A 19,364-nucleotide genomic window follows, 5' to 3' on the forward strand; every position below is an offset into this window, starting at 1 on the left:
TTGATCTTCATTTCATCAATATTGATAGATAAAGGTGATATAATATAACAAATATCATGGAACATTTACATTTTGTAGTCCATTGTATAATTTAAATAAACATAAATGCGAATTTCGCATGTGGAAAAAGTAAGTACACCCTTGGCTCTAATAGGTGGTATTGTCCCCTTTTGGCAGAAACAACCTCAAGTAGGCGTTTCTTATAACTGTCTACCAGTCTCTGACATCGACTGGGAGAAATTTTTTCCCACTCCTCCATGCAGAATTCTTTCAGCTGTGCGATGTTTGAGGGGTTTCTTGCATGCACAGCTCGTTTCAAATCCCCCCACAACATCACGATGGGATTTAGATCCGGGCTTTGACTTGGCCATTCCAGAACCCTCCATTCCTTTCTCTTCAGCCATTCCTTGGTGGATTTACTGGTATGTTTAGGGTCATTGTCATGTTGCAAGGTCCATCTTCGGTTGAGCTTCAACTTTCCGACAGATGGCCTCACATTATCCTCAAGCACCCTCTGGTACAATGAAGAATTCATCGTGGATTCTATGATGGTGAACTGCACAGGCCCTGATGCAGCAAAGCTGCCCCAAACCATAATATTTCCACCACCATGCTTTACAGTTGGTATCAGGTTCTTGTGGTCAAATGCTGTCTTTGGTTTTCGCCAAACATGTCTTCTGGTACTGTGGTTAAATAGCTCTACCGTTGACTCATCTGCCCAGAGCACATTGTTCGAGAAGTGCTGGTGTTTGCCTAGGTGTTCATTGGCAAACTTTAGACTTCGCCTGATGTTCCTTCTGGACAGCAAAAGGTTTCCTCCGGGCACACCTCCCATGTAGATCAAATTTGTGCAGCCTCTTTCTAATGGTACGCTCGTGCACTTTGACATCAACAGTGGCAAGAGCTACCTGTAGGTCCCGTGATGACATTCTGGGGTCCTTAGAGACTTCTTTCAGCATCTCTCAGTCTGCTCTCGGGCTGAACTTGCTGGGGCGGCCTGGCCTGAACAAGTTGGCAGTTGATTGGAATCTTCTCCACTTGTAGATGATCTTCCGGACAGGCGAATGATTGATTTCAAATTGTTTGGAGATCTTTTTAAATCCCTTCCCAGACTCGTAGGCATCTATAACCTTCTATCTGAAGGCCTCAGAGAGCTCTTTTGATCTAGGCATGGTGACGCCGCACACTTCAACAACAAAGAGCAAACCAAACGAAATGTCTGAGGTTTAAATAAGACAGGTTCCTCCAAGATCCTCTCTAACAATGTTCTAATCATTTGCACCTGAGCTGGTGCACCTGATTCTAATTTTAGGTATTTGAAGTAGTGATAAATGTCGGGGTGTACTTACTTTTTCCACATGCAAAATTTGCATTATGTTTATTTAAATTATACAATGGACTACAAAATGTAAATGTTTCATGATATTTGTTTTATTATATCACCTTTATCTATCAATATTGTTGAAATGAAGATCAAATAGCTGTATGTTGAAATATGTTGAAAAAGTCAAAACTTTACATGGGGTGTACTTACTTTTTCTCGTGACTGCATATATATATATATATATATATATATATATATATATATATATATATATATATATATATATATATATATATATATATATATATATATATATATATATATATATATAAAATAAAACAGGAGTGTCTGTGTCTGTCCCCAAACTGCTCCTTCAGTTTTGGGGCTAGCTCTGACAAACCTCCTGTGGAATATTTTGGGGTCCCAGCGGATATTGTAAGGTAGGTAGGAGGTTTCAAAAAATCATCAATAAAATTATGATTTTGAAAATAACTGGATACGAAACTGCCGCAAATCCGGAAGTGGGCAGATGACGGTAATGAACTGGTTTGATAATATCCCAATACAACCGTCATTTAAAACAGTAAATTTGTTAAAGTATCAATTTATGATTGGAATGACGTTTGTAATTGAGTGAATACAATTACGATTTTGAATTCTTAATTGTATTCACCCAACCATACAGAACTACTTCACATCTGGATTTAAATATTTGTTTATGTCACGAATGTTGGTAAACGTTAATTTTTTATATTAATGCTATTTAATTTGTGATTTGAGAAATGCTGTTTGGAATGAAAACAGAGATATTGAGTTCAAGTGAATTACGAAATGCCGTGATGGTTTCTACTTTCTAAGTGTGACATTTGCAGATTGCCATATGCAGATTCGCCAAAAATATTTTGGCTGCTTGTGTAGCCATTCATACACCACCTCTTGGACCTCTTCAATAGATAAGAAAGTGGTTCCACCAAGCGCCTCTTTAAGTGACCCAAAGATGTGGTAATCTGAAGGGGTGAGGTCTGGTGAGTAGGGTGGATGAGGAAGACACTCAAAATGCAGGTCCTCGATAGTTGCAGCTGTAGTATGGGCGGTATGGGGCGGAGCATTGTCATGCTTCAGCAAAACACTGGTAGTGAGTAGTCCACGACGTTTTGATCTGATTGCTGGTTTCAGATGATATTAAGGAGGTCGCCGTATGATGCACTGGTGACTGTGGTCCCTCTGGGCATGTAATGCTCTACAAGTCGGCCTCGGCTATTCCAGAAGAGCGTCAGCGTCACTTTTCCAATAGAAGGGTGTGTGCAGAATTTTTTGGGCTTCGGTGAAGTTGAATGGCGCCACTCTTTGATTGCCCTCTTCATTTCTGGCTGAAAGTAGTGGACCCAGCTTTCATCCCCAGTCACTACGCGCTGTAATAAAGCGTCGCCTTCTGTTTCATAACGTCGCAGATGTTATTCACATGCGTCCACTCGCCGTTCTTTCAGTTCGGGTGTGAGTTGTCTAGGTACCTACCTTGCAAACACTTTGTGGAACCCCTGCATGTTGTGAATGATATGGTGTGCCCCCAAGTGAACCATGGCTAATGTTCAATTCGGAGACCACTTCATCCAGCGTAATGTGACGGTTTTCCCTTAGCACGCGCTGAACTCCTGCAATCATTTTTTGGTGTGTCGGCTGTGTGAGGCTGGCCCGAGCGAGCAGCGTCTGCCACACTGGACACTCCACTTTTAAACTTCCTGTCCCAGTCGTACACCTGCTGCAGTGATAAACATGCATCACCATATTGCATCTTCATTCTGCGATGGATTTCATTGGGATTCACACCCTCACTTCCCAAGAAACGGATGACAGAAAGTTGTTCCTCCCTGGTGCATGCTTCTAAGGGAGCCGCCATCTTGGAACTGCTCTACTGACGTCATACGCTCAATGTTGCCAGATCCAAAACAGGCAAAACATGACTCTTACCCATAGATATAACATATGTCGTCTACAACTACGCACATTAAATTCTCAAATTTATATCGCCATTTTATGGTTACTTATTGACTCGTCCTCGTATATATATATATATATATATATATATATATATATATATATATATATATATATGATTGTAGTACCCATAATGCACCAATTTCATTTTGTTATCTTGTTTTGTAAGATGAATTTTGCAGCCGCCATGTTGCTTTAGGTTCTTGTGACAATGTTTTAGATCAAACGACACCAAAAGGCAATGCCTTGTTGCCGACATAACTCTTGCACTTCTCCGTATTCCAGGTGATTCACTGCCATCTTTTGTGTATGTCATGTCCAAGCGCTTTGTAAATTCGAACAAGATATTCCTTTTTAATAAACCCCTCCCGGAACTCCTTCAAAATTCTTAGCGTAATGGAAAGTCAGAAATACATTAGACAAGAAAGAGGTTTTATTGCCATTGTAATTAACTGCACTAATGCATGTTGTTTGCTGTTCTGATATTTATCACATTCTGTCATCGAGCTGCATGAAGGCACTGCAGGCCTTCCCCGCTGCTCATTACAAAGAAGGATCGTTTTAATCAGGCGGCTCCCTGCTTCCGCTGACTTCAGAGCCGACATTATTAACACTAACGTTTCAATAAACAGCAATTTAATTGGCTACAGAGTGGTGCCGGTGAAACAACTGAAATTTATCATTGTGTCTGGCTGGATTAGTCTGCCACTGAATGCTCTCTTAGGAGTGATCACTCACTGGAAATGCAGGAAAAAGAGAACACTTGTTTTCACTCCTTACATACCCTGTTGTAAAACAACAAAAAACTACAAAATGCCCCTTCGACTCATTTCACTACAATATTATTATGAAGTTAAAGTGAACAATGGATAAGCTTTAAATATATATATATATATATATATATATATATATATATATATATATATATATATATATATATATATATATATATATATATATATATATATATATACTGCAATTTGTGTTCTTCTCATGCAATGTGGTTAATTATAGGGATTGCAGGCCCCAATCATTGCTTTATTCTACATCCAATCATTGTTTTATTCTCATTTTTCGATTCCACCCCTTATTGATTAGAATTGTTGCCAAAAGCTCCGCCCCCATTCACCACTCTCTTAAGTATGTGTGTACGTGTCTACTACTACTTTAACAGTTAATGCTACCTTATTGTGGGGTTGGCCGATTGGGAAGTTTGGCACAAGTCTTTCATGAACTGAATGGCGAGGCCTGCGTTCAACTGCGTCTGATTTGGGCAGGAATTTGTAATTTGTTCAGGGTGCCGGAGATAACTGGCCTACCCTTGACAAAATAAATAGTAGGATCTTTAATATTCACCGAGTAATGCTGGCAGATGGAACACCCAGCTTAACTCCCATTCAAAGGACAGCATACTTTGTGATGCAAGTACACCTTATCTGCAAATCACTAGTCTGACAGTTTATAGTCTGGTCAGGAATCGAACCCAGACAAGACAGCTCAAAGGTAATTGCACTACCACTGCACCATCCTCTTGAACAGGTATCTCGCTATCTCCCTCTCTCCCTCTCTTCCCCGCTCTGCCTCTCTCCCTCTCTTCCCCTCTCCCTCTCTCCCTCTCTCCCTCCCTTCCCCTCTCCCCCTCTCCCCCTCTCCTCCTCTGCTCCTCTCCCCCTCTCCCCCTCTCCCCTCTCACCCTCTCCCTCCCTCCCTCTCTCCCCCTCTCTCTCTCTCTCTCTCTCTCTCTCTCTCTCTCTCTCTCTCTCTCTCTCTCTCCCCTCTGCCCCTGTCCCTCCCTCTTCCCCCCCTCACTCTCTCATTTCATATTTTTGTTGTATATGGTCCACTTATAATTAATAAATAATATCTGAGAATTTAAGATAACCTTTAAAGATTAAGGTAAATGTTTGATAAATAGGCATACAATAGTTATTAATGTGTAATGCACTACCTGATTAGGTGACCTTTCACTCAGTGGAGTTCGTGGACCTACAATTCTGAGAGCTTTTGGGATTAAATGGTCGAATATTTTGTAATAAACAGAGCCATACCTGGTGATTCAGATGGTCGTTAAATCCATTCCATCAGTTAATACTAGTTTAGTTAATCGGTTTTAAAGTGTCACGTATTGGATACTGTCCCGGCGTTGGGGTACCCGGCGTTTCCCGGTGCTGTTAGCATTTTGAAGATATCAAATTTTGTTTACTAGCTAGCTGCTTGGTAAATGAGCACAACCGGGGCTTCCTCCCTTTCAGTTTCATGTTAAACAGCAGGAGCGAGTTTCAAAAGGCTGCCACGAAAAACGTCATGTTAGCGGCAGGAAGGGTCATGTTGTTTAGCCAACCCTTGTGTGGTATATAGAGTACAGTAGATCTTCGCTCAGTTTGTAAGTAAAACTTACTTCACGGCCGGATTCCTTCAAATTTCTTTGTTTAGTTTTATAAACAGCATTAGCGACTGTTTAAAATAGCTAATCGTGCGTGTTTGTGGTTTATAATATTTTTACTTCTGGTCCAGGGCACTGATGTCTATACTAACGAAGTTAGTATAGAGATCAGTGGTCGACGGCGTTGTGCGTTGCTTCCACGGAAATGCCATGATAAGCTATTTATGAACGTTGACTCGACTTGTTCAAGAAGGAAAAACACCTTGGGGAGGTGGGATATTAATGGTATTAATATTGTTTTGTAATAACATTAATACTAGTACCCGACTGCAAAGCCGCAATGAGCCGGCGAAGCCAAAGCCTCTTGCCACTATTTTACCCATCACTATGGCATCAGTGGGTTAGGTAGTTAGGTAGTAGTACCTGGTAAGACTTGGTAAAAGAGAAGAGCAGACAGTCCTCCCCAATACCTACATACAATAAATGTCACAAGAAGCTTAAGGAAGTAACTATACGATGTGCTAGCTTAAGGCTATTTTAAGAAATTTTAACTTCGCTTAACATACGTTTTCTCAGTATGTGTGTAGTCTTCTAACTTCAGTCGCTGTCAGGACTGGTTCTCTCCGGGCACTGCGGCTTCCTCCACCAGAAGAAATTAGCTTGCAGTAAGATCAGTGCCGACAGATCAGACGATAGCGCCGTTTCAACGGCAATGTGTGACTGTCGTTAATAAAACCGTGTCGATGACACTGATTGGCTGACCTAAGCTGATCGCTGATTGGTCAGCTCACAACATTTCGCAAATTCAGACCTAAAATGACACCATTTGCATTCTGGATGAGATTAAAATTGATAAAATTTACTTCTTGATTAATTCGGTGAATTCCGTCTCAACTTCGGATTTTTCCGGCCGTGAAAAACTACCCCCTATGGCCGCGAGATTTCTAAAAAATAATTCTTCATCAATTTTAGGATATTTGACGCCGTTTTCAGCCTCCGAAACGCGTAATAAGCTTTTTAAAAGTATTTTTTCAAATGCTCGAATCTCATTGGTTCCGGTGTTTGGTGACGATTTTCGTTGAAGATAACGAGGTTGGTCTTAAAGTATTTTAATTACAAATTAGAGGTGCATAAGATTGTGAATCAAACAAAGACGGGTGAAACAAACTTCTATTGAACTTTTTCGCAATTTTGTTATACATACTTCCGCATCCGGAAGATGGCGGCCTCCATTGAGTGATTTGGTTTTTGAAATATTTTTTCAAATGCTCGAAACTCATTGGTTCCGGTGTTTGGTGACGATTTTCATTTAAGATAACCAGGCCCGTGCGGGCCGAGGTTGGTCTTAAAGTATTTTAATTACAAATTACAGGTGCTTAAGATTGTGAATCAAACAAAGACGGGTGAAACAAACTCCTGTGGAACTTTTTCAAATTTGTTATGCATACTTCCGCATCCGCAAGATGGCGGCCTCCATTGAGCGATTTGGTGCGTCAAAGCTTCGAAATTCTCAAGCCAAGGGATCCAGCATAATCTGTTTTTTCAACATAATACGTACGCGTTCATTGACAACACCGGCTTCGCCGGCTACTAGTACCCGACTGCAAAGCCGCAATGAGCCGGCGAGGCCAAAGTCTCTTGCCACTATTTTACCCATCACTATCACTATGGCATCAGTAGGTTAGGTAGTTGGTAGTAGGTAGGTGTAGTAGGTACCGTACCTGGTAATACTTGGTAAAAGAGAAGAGCAGACAGTCCTCCCCAATACCTACATACAATAAATGTCACAAGAAGCTTAAGGAAGTAACTATACGATATGCTAGCTTAGGGCCTATTTTAAGAAATTTTAACTGGGCTTAATATACGTTTTCATAGTATGTGTGTAGTCTTCTAACTTCAGTCGCTGTCAGGACTGGTTCTCTCTGGGCACTGCGGCTTCCTCCACCAGAAGAAGTTAGCTTGCAGTAAGATCAGTGCCGACAGATCAGACGATAGCGCCGTTTCAATGGCAATGTGTGACTGTCGTTAATCAAACCGTGTCAATGGCGCTGATTGGCTGACCTAAGCTGATCGCTGATTGGTCAGCTCACAAAATTTCGCAAATTCAGACCTAAAATGACACCATTTGCATTCTGGATGAGATTAAAATTGATAAAATTTACTTCTTGATTAATTCGGTGAATTCCGTCTCAACTTCGGATATTTCCGGCCGTGAAAAAGTATCCCCTACGGCCGCGAGATTTCTAAAGAATAATTCTTCGTCAATTTTAGAATATTTGACGCCGTTTTCACCCTCCGAAACGCGTAATAAGCTTTTTTGAAATATTTTTTCAAATGCTCGAATGTCATTGTTTTTTTTTTGTTTTTTTTTTTGTGTACAGAGTCGAGGCTCTTGAAAGAGCTAACATTTATCAAACAAACAAATCAAACAAACAGGCAAACAAAGTATATAAAAAGGGGAGCGGTCGACAAGATGGGGAGAGAAGGGGAGGAAGCACACAAACACAACATTTGAGAGCAGGGACATCGGGAGATGTTTTTGGAGGGAGAGGGCCTGGGGGGAGGCAGGATAGGTATAAAACGCAAGGACACCAAGGACTTCCAGGAAAGAAGTCAAAAGTCACCTCAAAAAAGTGGATTTGTGGTGAAATTAGCAGGGGTAGAAAAGATCAAGGTTTTGGATTGGGGAAGATAAGAGATGGTGGTGAACAGCCGATTTAAAGACCTGGAGGGAGGAGTGGGATTGAAGAGAGTAAGGGAGTTTGTTCCAGAGGCGGGAGAAAAGAGGAATGAAGGAGTGAAGGTGAGCCAAGTCTTGATCAGATCAAAGCCAAGTCAAAGTCTTGATTTTGGCAGTTTAACCATAAGAGGGTTGCAGGCAGATCTTGTGCGACCTGCAGGAATATTTGGGGGACAGAGCCAAGAGAGAGCTGGGGGAGCAAGGCCGGAGAGGAGTCGGTAGAAGACGGAAAGACCACCAACCTGCCTGCGGTGAGTAAGTGAAAGGCCCTCGGAGATAGAGTCATCGCGGGAGATTCCAATGATTCTGAACGCTTTGGTTTCAACAGCGTGAAGATGAGCTAGGTGTGAGGCAGGAGCACCAGCCCAGAGGGAAGAGCAGTACTCCATTGAGCTGCGGATGAAAGCCTTGTATGTGGTGAGGAGCTCAGGTGTGCCAAGGAAGGACTTTGCATGACGGAGGATGCCCAGTCGGCGACTGGCTTTGGAGGCCAGCTTGGAAATGTGGTTTTCCCAGGAAAGATCATGGCAGATAGTGAGACCCAAAAGCTTGAGTGACAGAACTTCTTGGAGAGGATTATTCAGAAAGTGGATGGGAGGGTTGTCCAGTCGGTCTTTTCGGAGAGACATCGGAAGAGTGTGAGATTTGTCAGGATTGAAAGACATGTTCCACTTGTTTGCCCAGTCTGTGATTTTGTCCAGGTCTGCAGAGAGTGAGGAGGCAGCAGACTGCCGATCTGAGGGATGAGGAATGGAGCGGCAGAGAGTGGAGTCATCAGCAAAGAGATAGAGATGATTTTCAAGAGAGTCAGAGAGATCATTGATGAAGACCAGAAAAAGCACAGGGCCCAGAACACTGCCTTGGGGAACTCCAGCCTGAACAGGAAGAGGAGATGAGAGAAACCCATTCAGGGCCACACGTTGACGACGACTAGAGAGGAAGTCCGCCAGCCATGCGTGGAGATTTCCATGGATACCAAAGGAGGAGAGTTTGGTGAGCAGAGTGGGGTGCCAGACCGTATCGTAGGCACGTGATATGTCGAGGGAGACAGCTCTAATTTCCTGTTTGGCATTGAGGACCTCCATCCATTGTTGAGACAGCAGAAGCAGCATGTCCAGAGTAGAGTGACCTGGTCTGAAACCAAATCGATGATCAGAGATCAAACCATTGGAGAAGAGGAAAGATTTCATATCCGAAGCAATGATGGATTCCATGACTTTGCTGATAATTGGGAGAAGGCTGATTGGTCTGTAGTTGCTCGGATCTGTTTTTGCACCTTTTTTGTGCAAAGCGGTGATGTTGGCTGATTTCCAAGCAGATGGCAGTTGACCTTGAGCAAAATAGAGGGTGAAGAGAACAGAGAGAGGGAGTGAAAGAGCGGAAGAACAGGGTTTTAGGACCCGTGGGCTGATGCCGTCAGGTCCAGTTGCAGAATCAGAGTCGAGGGTTGACAGAAACTTTTCCACCTTGTCAGGAGGAAAGGACACGGAGTCCAGGAGCAGCTGGGTACGACTGGGTATGGTGGGTACAGAGAGGGATGGGCTTGGGACACAAGATTTAGAGGCAAACACAGAGTTGAGGCATTCAGCTTTTTCACGTGCGGAGTCAGCTGTGTAGCCGTTTGAGGTAAGGGAGGGGATGGAGGGGGAACAAACACCAGAAACAGATTTGACCAGATGCCACCAGGTTTGGAAGAGGGAGACAGATAAGAGAGTTCGGGCTTGAGAACGGAGAGATATTGTTTCCTGGCTCTCCTGAGGGTGGACACACACTTGTTTCAGGCTTTGTGAAAGGAAATGAGATTTCCTTCCGTTGGATTTGCTTTCCAGGAGACGAAGGCAAGTTGTTTCTGGGCAACAGCCTCACCACAAGATTCCATGTACCATGGACGGGAGGAAGGGTATGACAACTGAAGACGAGATGGGATAAATCTGTGCATGAGAGAGAGCAATTTACTTTGGAAGAATTCCCAGGATGAGTTGATGTCAGAGGTGGTAGTGGTTCCGGTGTTTGGTGACGATTTTCGTTGAAGATAACGAGGTTGGTCTTAAAGTATTTTAATTACAAATTAGAGGTGCATAGGATTGTGAATCAAACAAAGATGGGTGAAACAAACTCCTATTGAACTTTTTCGCAATTTTTTTATGCATTCTTCCACATCCGGAAGATGGCGGCCTCCATTGAGTGATTTGGTTTTTGAAATATTTTTTCAAATGCTCGAATCTCATTGGTTCCGGTGTTTGGTGATGATTTTCGTTGAAGGTAACCAGGCCCGTGTGGGCCGAGGTTGGTCTTAAAGTATTTTAATTACAAATTGGAGGTGCATAAGATGGTGAATCAAACAAAGACGGGTGAAACAAACTCCTATTGAACCTTTTTCAATTTGTTGTGCATACTTCCGCATCCGCAAGATGGCGGCCTCCATTGAGCGATTTGGTGCATCAAAGCTTCGAAATTCTCAAGCCAAGGGATCCAGCATAATCTGTTTTTTCAACATAATACATACGCGTTCATTGACAACACCGGCTTCGCCGGCTATTACACTATTATCGTTAGTTTTGTTATTCGAAACGGCCTTGGAAAAACGCCACGATAAAGCTCTTATTATGGCTATACACCTCAACATGCAACCCCATTGACGGCAATGGCGGGGAAAACCCGCTCAGGTAGAAACCCCCTTGGGGATGGGGGGCAAATTGAATACGCTACAACCTTAATTGTTTAACCCTTAGTCATCCTGTTAAGTTTGGTCGAGATTGGATAAGTAAGGACGGAATGTATTGGCGTCAAAAATTCATTAGACAGACAGACAGACAGACACCAAATGGCATATTTTAGTATGATTTTTCTAATTTTTTTGTGGTGGCCTAAAATCACTTCCCTACACCCAGTAAGGAGTGGGGATGAGGATCATTTAATATCACTTTCCGCATAGCTACAAAGTCTTATGCACTACAGAGCGATTAAAAAAAAAAGAAAGATATCCAAGTTTTTTTTTCTTCAGAAATTTCAAAAAACATTTTGTTTTGCTTAAAACACTCCCCGACACTCACGGATGACCTTCTGAAAGTTTGAGGAAGATCAGTTTGGCCATCTCTGAGAAACATGGTGGCAGACAAACAGAGAGACAAACAAACGTCTCTCTTATGGTATAGTTGTAAGTGTACTATGAGAGTGTATATGATTGATTCGATTATTTCGTTTGTCTCAATATCAAGTGTTATATGAGCTGAAGGAATTTGTCTGTCTGTCTGTCTGTTTGTGAACAGGATACCTCAACAGGTTTTGGACGGATTCGGACAAAATTTGGTAGACAGGTTGGGTGTGTGACAAGGCTGAAGGATCTATGAGCTGAAGGATCTATGAGCAGATTCTCTCTTTTACCGAGGTGGCAAAATATGCATTTTAACCTGATTTGCCTTGCTGATGAAGGCTGACGTCAGACGTATGCAAGACTGCTGCTTAAAACGCTGAGCATGCAGAACGCCCCTTAGGGGTTGTAGTCTTTTGAGAGATCTCTCCTTTTACTCGTGTTTATGCCTCAACTAATGGCGTTTCTTGGAATCTGCGTTTCCTCCGGTCAACTCGCCGAGCACCCCTCCCATCTACGGTTGCGTGGGTCAAGGCAATTGATTACCCAAGTGCCTTACAAATCCACTCGCCTGCTTACTAGGTGTGAAAAGAACAAGCAATAGATCATTCACAGAGATCGCGAAACCGCGCAGGCCTATGCGGACACGTGCGGGGAGATGGCATGCCAATTTATGGGGCGAGATAAAAGCTTACAAACGTACTCCTTCATCCGCGCGCCTTTGTTACTCCGCACCAGTTCAATGCACTCTTGTTATGGGCGATCGATATGGGTACCGCCACCTCGACATTCATTTGCAAAGATCAGCCATTTTGTATAGCACGGCACGCCAATCATTTTTTTTGAAACGGCAGATTAATGTTAAGTTGATATCACCCCCTGTATATATAATCTCATTTTAAAGGATTAATTTGCCCCCAAAACATCCCACTTGCCATCCCCCATGAAGAACTCTCCCTGCGTTCCCATCTGCTCTCCCGGTTAGGCTAATGGCTGGGTGGTTGGTAATTGGCAACGCCAAGCCAGGCCGTCACCAAGGTTACAGAGGTAATTGCAAGACACCAGCTGCTCTTACACTGGCTTGCCCCCTTCTCTCCTGCTCCCCGTGGGTGGGCTGTGATGGAGAGGGGAGGGGGATATAGGGGCTGAGCGCTCTTGGCCTCGCATGGGACATGGGGGCTAACAGGCAGGTGAAGAGGGGCTCGTGCGACGCTTTGCTGTAAATATTATCGAAATTACGTTTTGGGCTAATTGCAACCAACTTTGCCACCTGACAAATCAGCCAAGTGATGTTAACACTTTAAAGATTTGCACTACAGGAATCTTATACAATATATGGGTTCAATCTTTCATTTCGCTTGCCCAACTTGGCTTTAAAATTTGGCCATTTCTGACCTTTCGAGACTCGTACTAGTCACTTAATTTTTTTTAACTATAAACCTAACAAACTAAAGTTCTTTGCTCAGTGTTGTATTGGTAGCATAATGGTTTGAAAGATGGCATGTTAAGCTGGCTGTTCTATCTGCATGGAGTCATCCGCATGACAAAAATCCCTTCTCGTATTTTCTAATGAGTCCACGTCCAATATTAGTTGGATATTCTAATGTTTGGATATAAAATAATATAAGTTGGATATTTATAGTTGATATTTGGATATATCCAATATAAGTTGGATATTCTAATATCAATGTTCTAATGAGTCCATGTCCAACAATTCCAATAACTCCATTTCCAATATAATATTTTCTAGTCCCCATGCTGCATTCTTGCAATGAACTTCCTACTCTTACGGAATGTCTCAAAGAAATATTTTTTTCGGCATTAACTACCAAAACAAGGTGATGAAGCCACTGCTGCCAATGTAACCCAATATGAAGTAGGGTTAGGCAGAGTAACCATGAACCTACCTTTAGAGGCACAGCATCAAAGCGTGGTACTTCGGCTTGGAAGCAGCTGGGCTGGCACTGAAATCCACATTGCAGAGAATTTTGATGTGTATCTGCTTATTGTCATCACGTGTGCCAGCCGAGCACAGAAATGGCATACTGCTATTTGCACGAATAATATACAGTCTTTTTGTCATATATAAGATTTTATTTATTTATTTTATTTTATTTATCTCTTCTCTCTATATTATAAAAGAGTTTTTGTTTGTTTGTCTGCGCAAGCTAATCTCCTGAACGGTGAAAGATAGGAGGAAACCTCTAATACAAAAAATGTCGGGACGGGCCCCAGGAAGGTTTTAGGCGAGGTGGCGAGACCGGTCGACGCCCACCTCGGCCGGGCTGGGCCCATTTCGCAATTAAAAGCTGAGCTCAAATATAGTAGTCAATCGTCTAAGGCTGCGAGTAAAAGCTGAATTATAGTAGTAAATTCATTCAAAAAGAACAAAAAATGTCGGGACGGGCCCCGGGAAGGTTATAGGCTAGGTGGCGAGGCCGGTCGAGGCCATGTCGGCCGAGCTGGGCCCATTTCGCAATTAAAAGCTGAGCTGAATTATAGTAGTCATTCTTCTACGGCAGCGAGTAAAAGCTGAATTATAGTAGTAAATTCATTCAAAAATAACCCGGGCAATGCCGGGTGCTTTCAGCTAGTATTATATATATATTTATTAGATATTTATTATATATCTATCTATAATTCCATTAATCTCTGTGTGTATGTGTGTTTGTATGTGTGTATGTGTGTTTGTATGTGTGTATGTTTGTCTGTGACCGCTGTTTCTCGACAACTACCGGTCCGATATACTTTAAACTTGCCAGGTATATTGCTGGGGACCCGAGGATGTGCCTTTTCAAGGTTTCATATTAATCGGAGAAGTAGTTACCGAGCTATGGCGATTTCTTTACCAAACACTGCAAGCCGTTCGCTTTGGACCAAACCATTGCATGTAAATAGAGGGGGGGGGGGGGTTCTGTGGTCGTTGCGAATGGACCAAACCATTCATGTAAATAGAGGGGGGGGGGGGGTTCTGTGGTCGTTACTGCCACGTGGTTTCAAAGTTTTTTTTTGTTGTTGTTGTTTGCACGCATGTTTTTTTGCACCCACGTACGGGCACGCCCTAGGATGTTTACACACACACACCCCTACACAAATTTTTTTTTTTTTTTTTTTTGGCAAGGAACGGGCACCCACGTACGGGCACGTCCTAGCTTATATATAGTACGGGCATGCCCTAGTTTATTTAAAGATCATATTTGTTTATTTTATTTCATTGAGTAAATCTTTATTTTGAAAATGGATAGAAAAAAGTGAAATTATCTTTAAAAAATGTCTGTATTCTTGGAATCCTGTATACAAGTCTTGTTGTCATACCATGAGGTCAATTGGTAGTTGAGTAGGGAACAGTCATGATAGCGAGGTCACTGGACTGGCAGGCCTTAGGATGTGGGTCCAATTCCAGCTAAAGGCAGCAGTATTAAGGATTTTGATTATCAGCTTCAGGAAGTTGAATTATCTTCAGGTGAATTGACACGTCACGACTGCATTGTTTGAAAAACCCAGCAGACTCATTAACGATCGTCAAGGTGGAATAATCTGTCTGCCCCACCTGGTCTGACGCATGAGTGACGCTAGCCCACACATTGTAGTTATCTCTTCCCTTGTCCGACTCTTATTTATTTTCCTTGTTATAGGCGGTCAATCTGATTGTCTACAAATCCTACGCCCCTCCTGTATTTAAACATATAAAGTTGATACAAGTTTACTGTTTAAATGTACATATTTGCAAATGGAGACTGAAGACATCACACAGGTAATGTGCAAAGATGCGTTTTGTCATTTGCATAATAATTTATTTAACATAGGATTTTTAAATACAAGTAGCAAGGCTGCCCTGGTGGTGGCTTAATGATTAAGGTGGTTTGCTTCCATTATCAGGGTCCTGAATTAATACCCCAGCCGAGCCAAAATAACACCAGACGGGTCGTCTCAGCCTGTCATCCTTTCGATGTCAGCAAAGTGAGTACCAGCTTGCTCGGAGTAAAGAGATCAACAACTGTTGATCCAGGGCTGGCAGTGGCACGTCCCCTTCCTACCCGACTGGTAGAAAACAGTGAAGGAAGGAGCCTTCAGGTCTTGTCGACTTTGGTCGACACCTTACCATACCTTATCGAGGCTCCTGGAAGAGTTTATAGCTGTTTTTAGTCTTTTAAAAGAAGTTGAAAAGCAGCAAGTGATGGTAACTTTTAATGACAATAACGCATAAACCGTACAGCTGCAATGCTGCATATTAACAATGGAAAATAAAACTCTGTTGTACAGATTGCCAAAAACATTTCCAGGAATAATATTAGAAATAAATGGGGAAAAATTCTGAAAATAGAAGATCAAAAATAAAGAGCAATAGGAAGCACAACCAGGAAGGAATAAAATGGATGCCTTTTGTTTGCCCTGATCATGAAATTGTATGTCTTTAACATGACGAAATATTAGACAAATCAACACAATGGAATGTATTTGAACATGAGATTATAGTATCATAAGTGATCTCCTTTATCTTCATTTTTGAAATTAGTCATTTTTAAAATGGTGAATTATTTTTAAGGAACAGCGTTTGTCTGTCGATATGCCCCAACAAACGTACACCAATCAGAGCTGAGAATCTGGTCACATGACAGGGGGACAGCGTTTAGGAACCATCATAGTGCATATTTTACTGAAAGAAAATATAATAACCTTCTGTGGAACGTTTTGGGGTCCCAGCGGGTGTCGTAAGGTAGGTAGGAGGTTCCAGAAAATCCTCAATACAATTATGATTTTGAAATGCGATCGACATGGACCTTGCTCCCGAATCCATAAGTGAACAGGTGATAACGGTTTGCTGGTTTGATAATATCTCAATACAATCGTGATTTAACATTGTATTTTGATATATTAACACAATGGTATTAATTTGTAATTGGAATGATGAATGATGATATTTGGAATGAAAATATATCGATATTGAATTTAAAGCAGAATGAGGAAATGACGTAAGGGTTTCCATCCGTGACATTTGCGGATTCCCCATTTGCAGTTTCCCCATTGACTGGATACAGCAACATTCAGACAGGGTACTTTTTTGTCCAAGTCCTTCACGAACCTGCTGTCAATGTCTGACATTCGACTGAATGTGGCACAGAAATGTGGAATATATTGAAAACAATTTAATCCCTACATTCTTTTCTAAATGCTAACTGGTATCCACACCCAGGTTATACTATCCTCTTAAACTAAAATTTGATACTTTCGTTGAAGAGGACAACTAAAGTACATTGTTACTAAAAGGACCCCCTCCCTAGTGTAGCGACCAGGGGGGTTATGTTATTATCTTTACTCAAACGTGAAATTCCAAATACCTCTCCCAAATACCTCTTCCAAATACCTCTCCCAAATACCTCTCCCAAATACCTCTCCCAAATACCTCTCCCAAATACCTCTCCCAAATACCTCTCCCAAATACCTCTCTCAAATACCTCTCCCTGCGTAATTCAAAACACCTCACTGCACTTGAAAATGTGTGGACAGGAACACTGCACTGTAAAGGGTGGGGACTTGTAATACACCCTCCCACCTGGTGCAGCGATACACGATACACATTTACATAGAGAATTTGCGTTCCTCTCCACCCACCATCCTCAATACCACCGGCAAAGATAAAAACACCCATATGCACTAAATGGGGTTATGCTGATCCGATGTCGCAAGTTTTAATGTAATTGGCCCACAATTGTAGAAGTAGCGTAACAAACAAACACACAAACACACACTGGTCCATTAATTATAGTAAGGATTATGCTTCTTCATGTAATCTCAGAGCTAGGCTGAGCTTTTCCAGTTATATATATATATATATATATATATATATATATATATATATATATATATATATATATATATATATATATATATATATATATATATATATATATATATATATATGTATGTATGTATGTATGTATGTATATACTAGGATTATTGTAAACACAGACTGTAAAAGTCACTCGTGTGTTGGTCTTTTAGTGTATGAATGTCATGCTGGTCATATTTCTAAGAAACAGATTATTATTATTTTTGTTATATCTGGTTACAATATTCGCATGCAGGGCGTTGTATCACAAAGCTCACCGTCCTTTGGTTGAACGCTATGCTGGGCGTCCCTGCATCTGTTCACATTAGTTGACAGACATTAAAGATCCAACATTGTCTTTGGTGAAGAGTAGGCGAGTTATCGACGGCAATCTGAACAAATTACAAATTCCTGCCAAAATCAGATGCAGTTGAACGTCAGGCCTGGCCAGCCGGTTCGTGAAAGACTTGGGCCAAAAACGTTCCCCAGCCGACCCCACAAGAAGGTGGGAGTAATCGGAGCCATTAAACAAGTAGTAGTGGATATCTGGTTATCATCGTGACTCATGTCTTCATGTGTGTGCAAAACCAGAATGTTTGTAGCATTGTGTGAAAACTGTCTCTTGATGAGGAAGTGGTGAGAAAGAAGAGGCAGAGAGAGAGACTGATGTTGTAATAAGATGTATCTGCAATAATTAAGCTCAAGATCTGAATTTTAATCTCAAAGGACCGCTGTGTAATTTGAACCTTTTCTAATAAATAACTAATAATAATATAAATAACTAAAATAAAAATTTATAAATTATATAATTTACCAAAAAATTATATATATATATTTATATATTATTATAAATATTATTATTATTTATTATACTAGGGCATTGCCCGTACTATATCTATATCTAAAATTATATCCCCCCCCCTCTATTTACATGAAATGGTTTGGTCCAAAGCGAACGGCTTCCGGAGTTTGGTAAAGAAATCGCCATCGCGTGCACAAACGCGCAGGAAAGCGAATGAATCGCAAAATCGTTTTTATTAGTTTTAAAACATAGTTTAACGCCAACATAGTTTGCAAACGTGAAATAAATGAATACGCTCTCAAATGTGCCATCCGAGGCAGAGTGTGTCCGCCACGTTCGGCACACGCGCTAGTTCGCTGCTCTCTGATTGGTTGAATCGTTTTTTGGACATAGCTCGGTAAGTAATTGTCCGATTAATATGAAACCTTGAAAAGGCACATCCTCGGGTCCCCAGCAATATACCTGGCAAGTTAAAAGTATATCGGACCCGTGGTTGTCGAGAAACAGCGGTCACAGACAAACAGACGTACAAACGTACAGAGATTACTGGAATTATAGATAGATACATATATATATATATATTATAAATAGTTATAAAAAGTTATTTAAATAATAATAATAAGAAGAAATAACGGAAATAATGTCAGGTCTACAATAGTGGAAAAGCGATTTTAAGATTCCTTTGAACGGTTTGCAATGAACCTAAAATAGGAATAGTCTGTCACTTTGTGTCATGGAGACAAAATCACCAAAATGGTTTATTTATTTATTTAGCGAATCCATATCGCACCGGGATTCAATCATCAATTCGAGCCGGTGGTTGTAACATTACCAACGCACTACGCCGTTTATGTAGTGATCCTGCACGTTAAGGACAGGAAATTGGAATTTAGCCAGGACGCTGGCACGCAATGGCCTACTATTTGTCAAGGGCACTGTGAGATCTTATATCCTCCACACTCCGGCCAATGTTGGCAGATGGGACCCCAGCTTGATGTCCCATCTGACCGGCAGGTGTGTTCCTTGATGTAACCCTCTGCCTGCAAAGCGCTAGGGTGACCATTTGTAGTTGGGTCAGGAATCAAACCCAGAGTCGACAGCACAAGGGTGCATGTGCTACCTCTGAACTATCCTGCCAGCAAACATAGATCACTGAAGTCTTAGTGGGCAATAGTTGATCTCACTGGATCTCAACCAAT

Source organism: Myxine glutinosa, unplaced genomic scaffold (genome assembly GCF_964187855.1).
Source record: "Myxine glutinosa unplaced genomic scaffold, kmMyxGlut1.1 SCAFFOLD_2161, whole genome shotgun sequence".
Classification (NCBI taxonomy): domain Eukaryota; kingdom Metazoa; phylum Chordata; class Myxini; order Myxiniformes; family Myxinidae; genus Myxine; species Myxine glutinosa.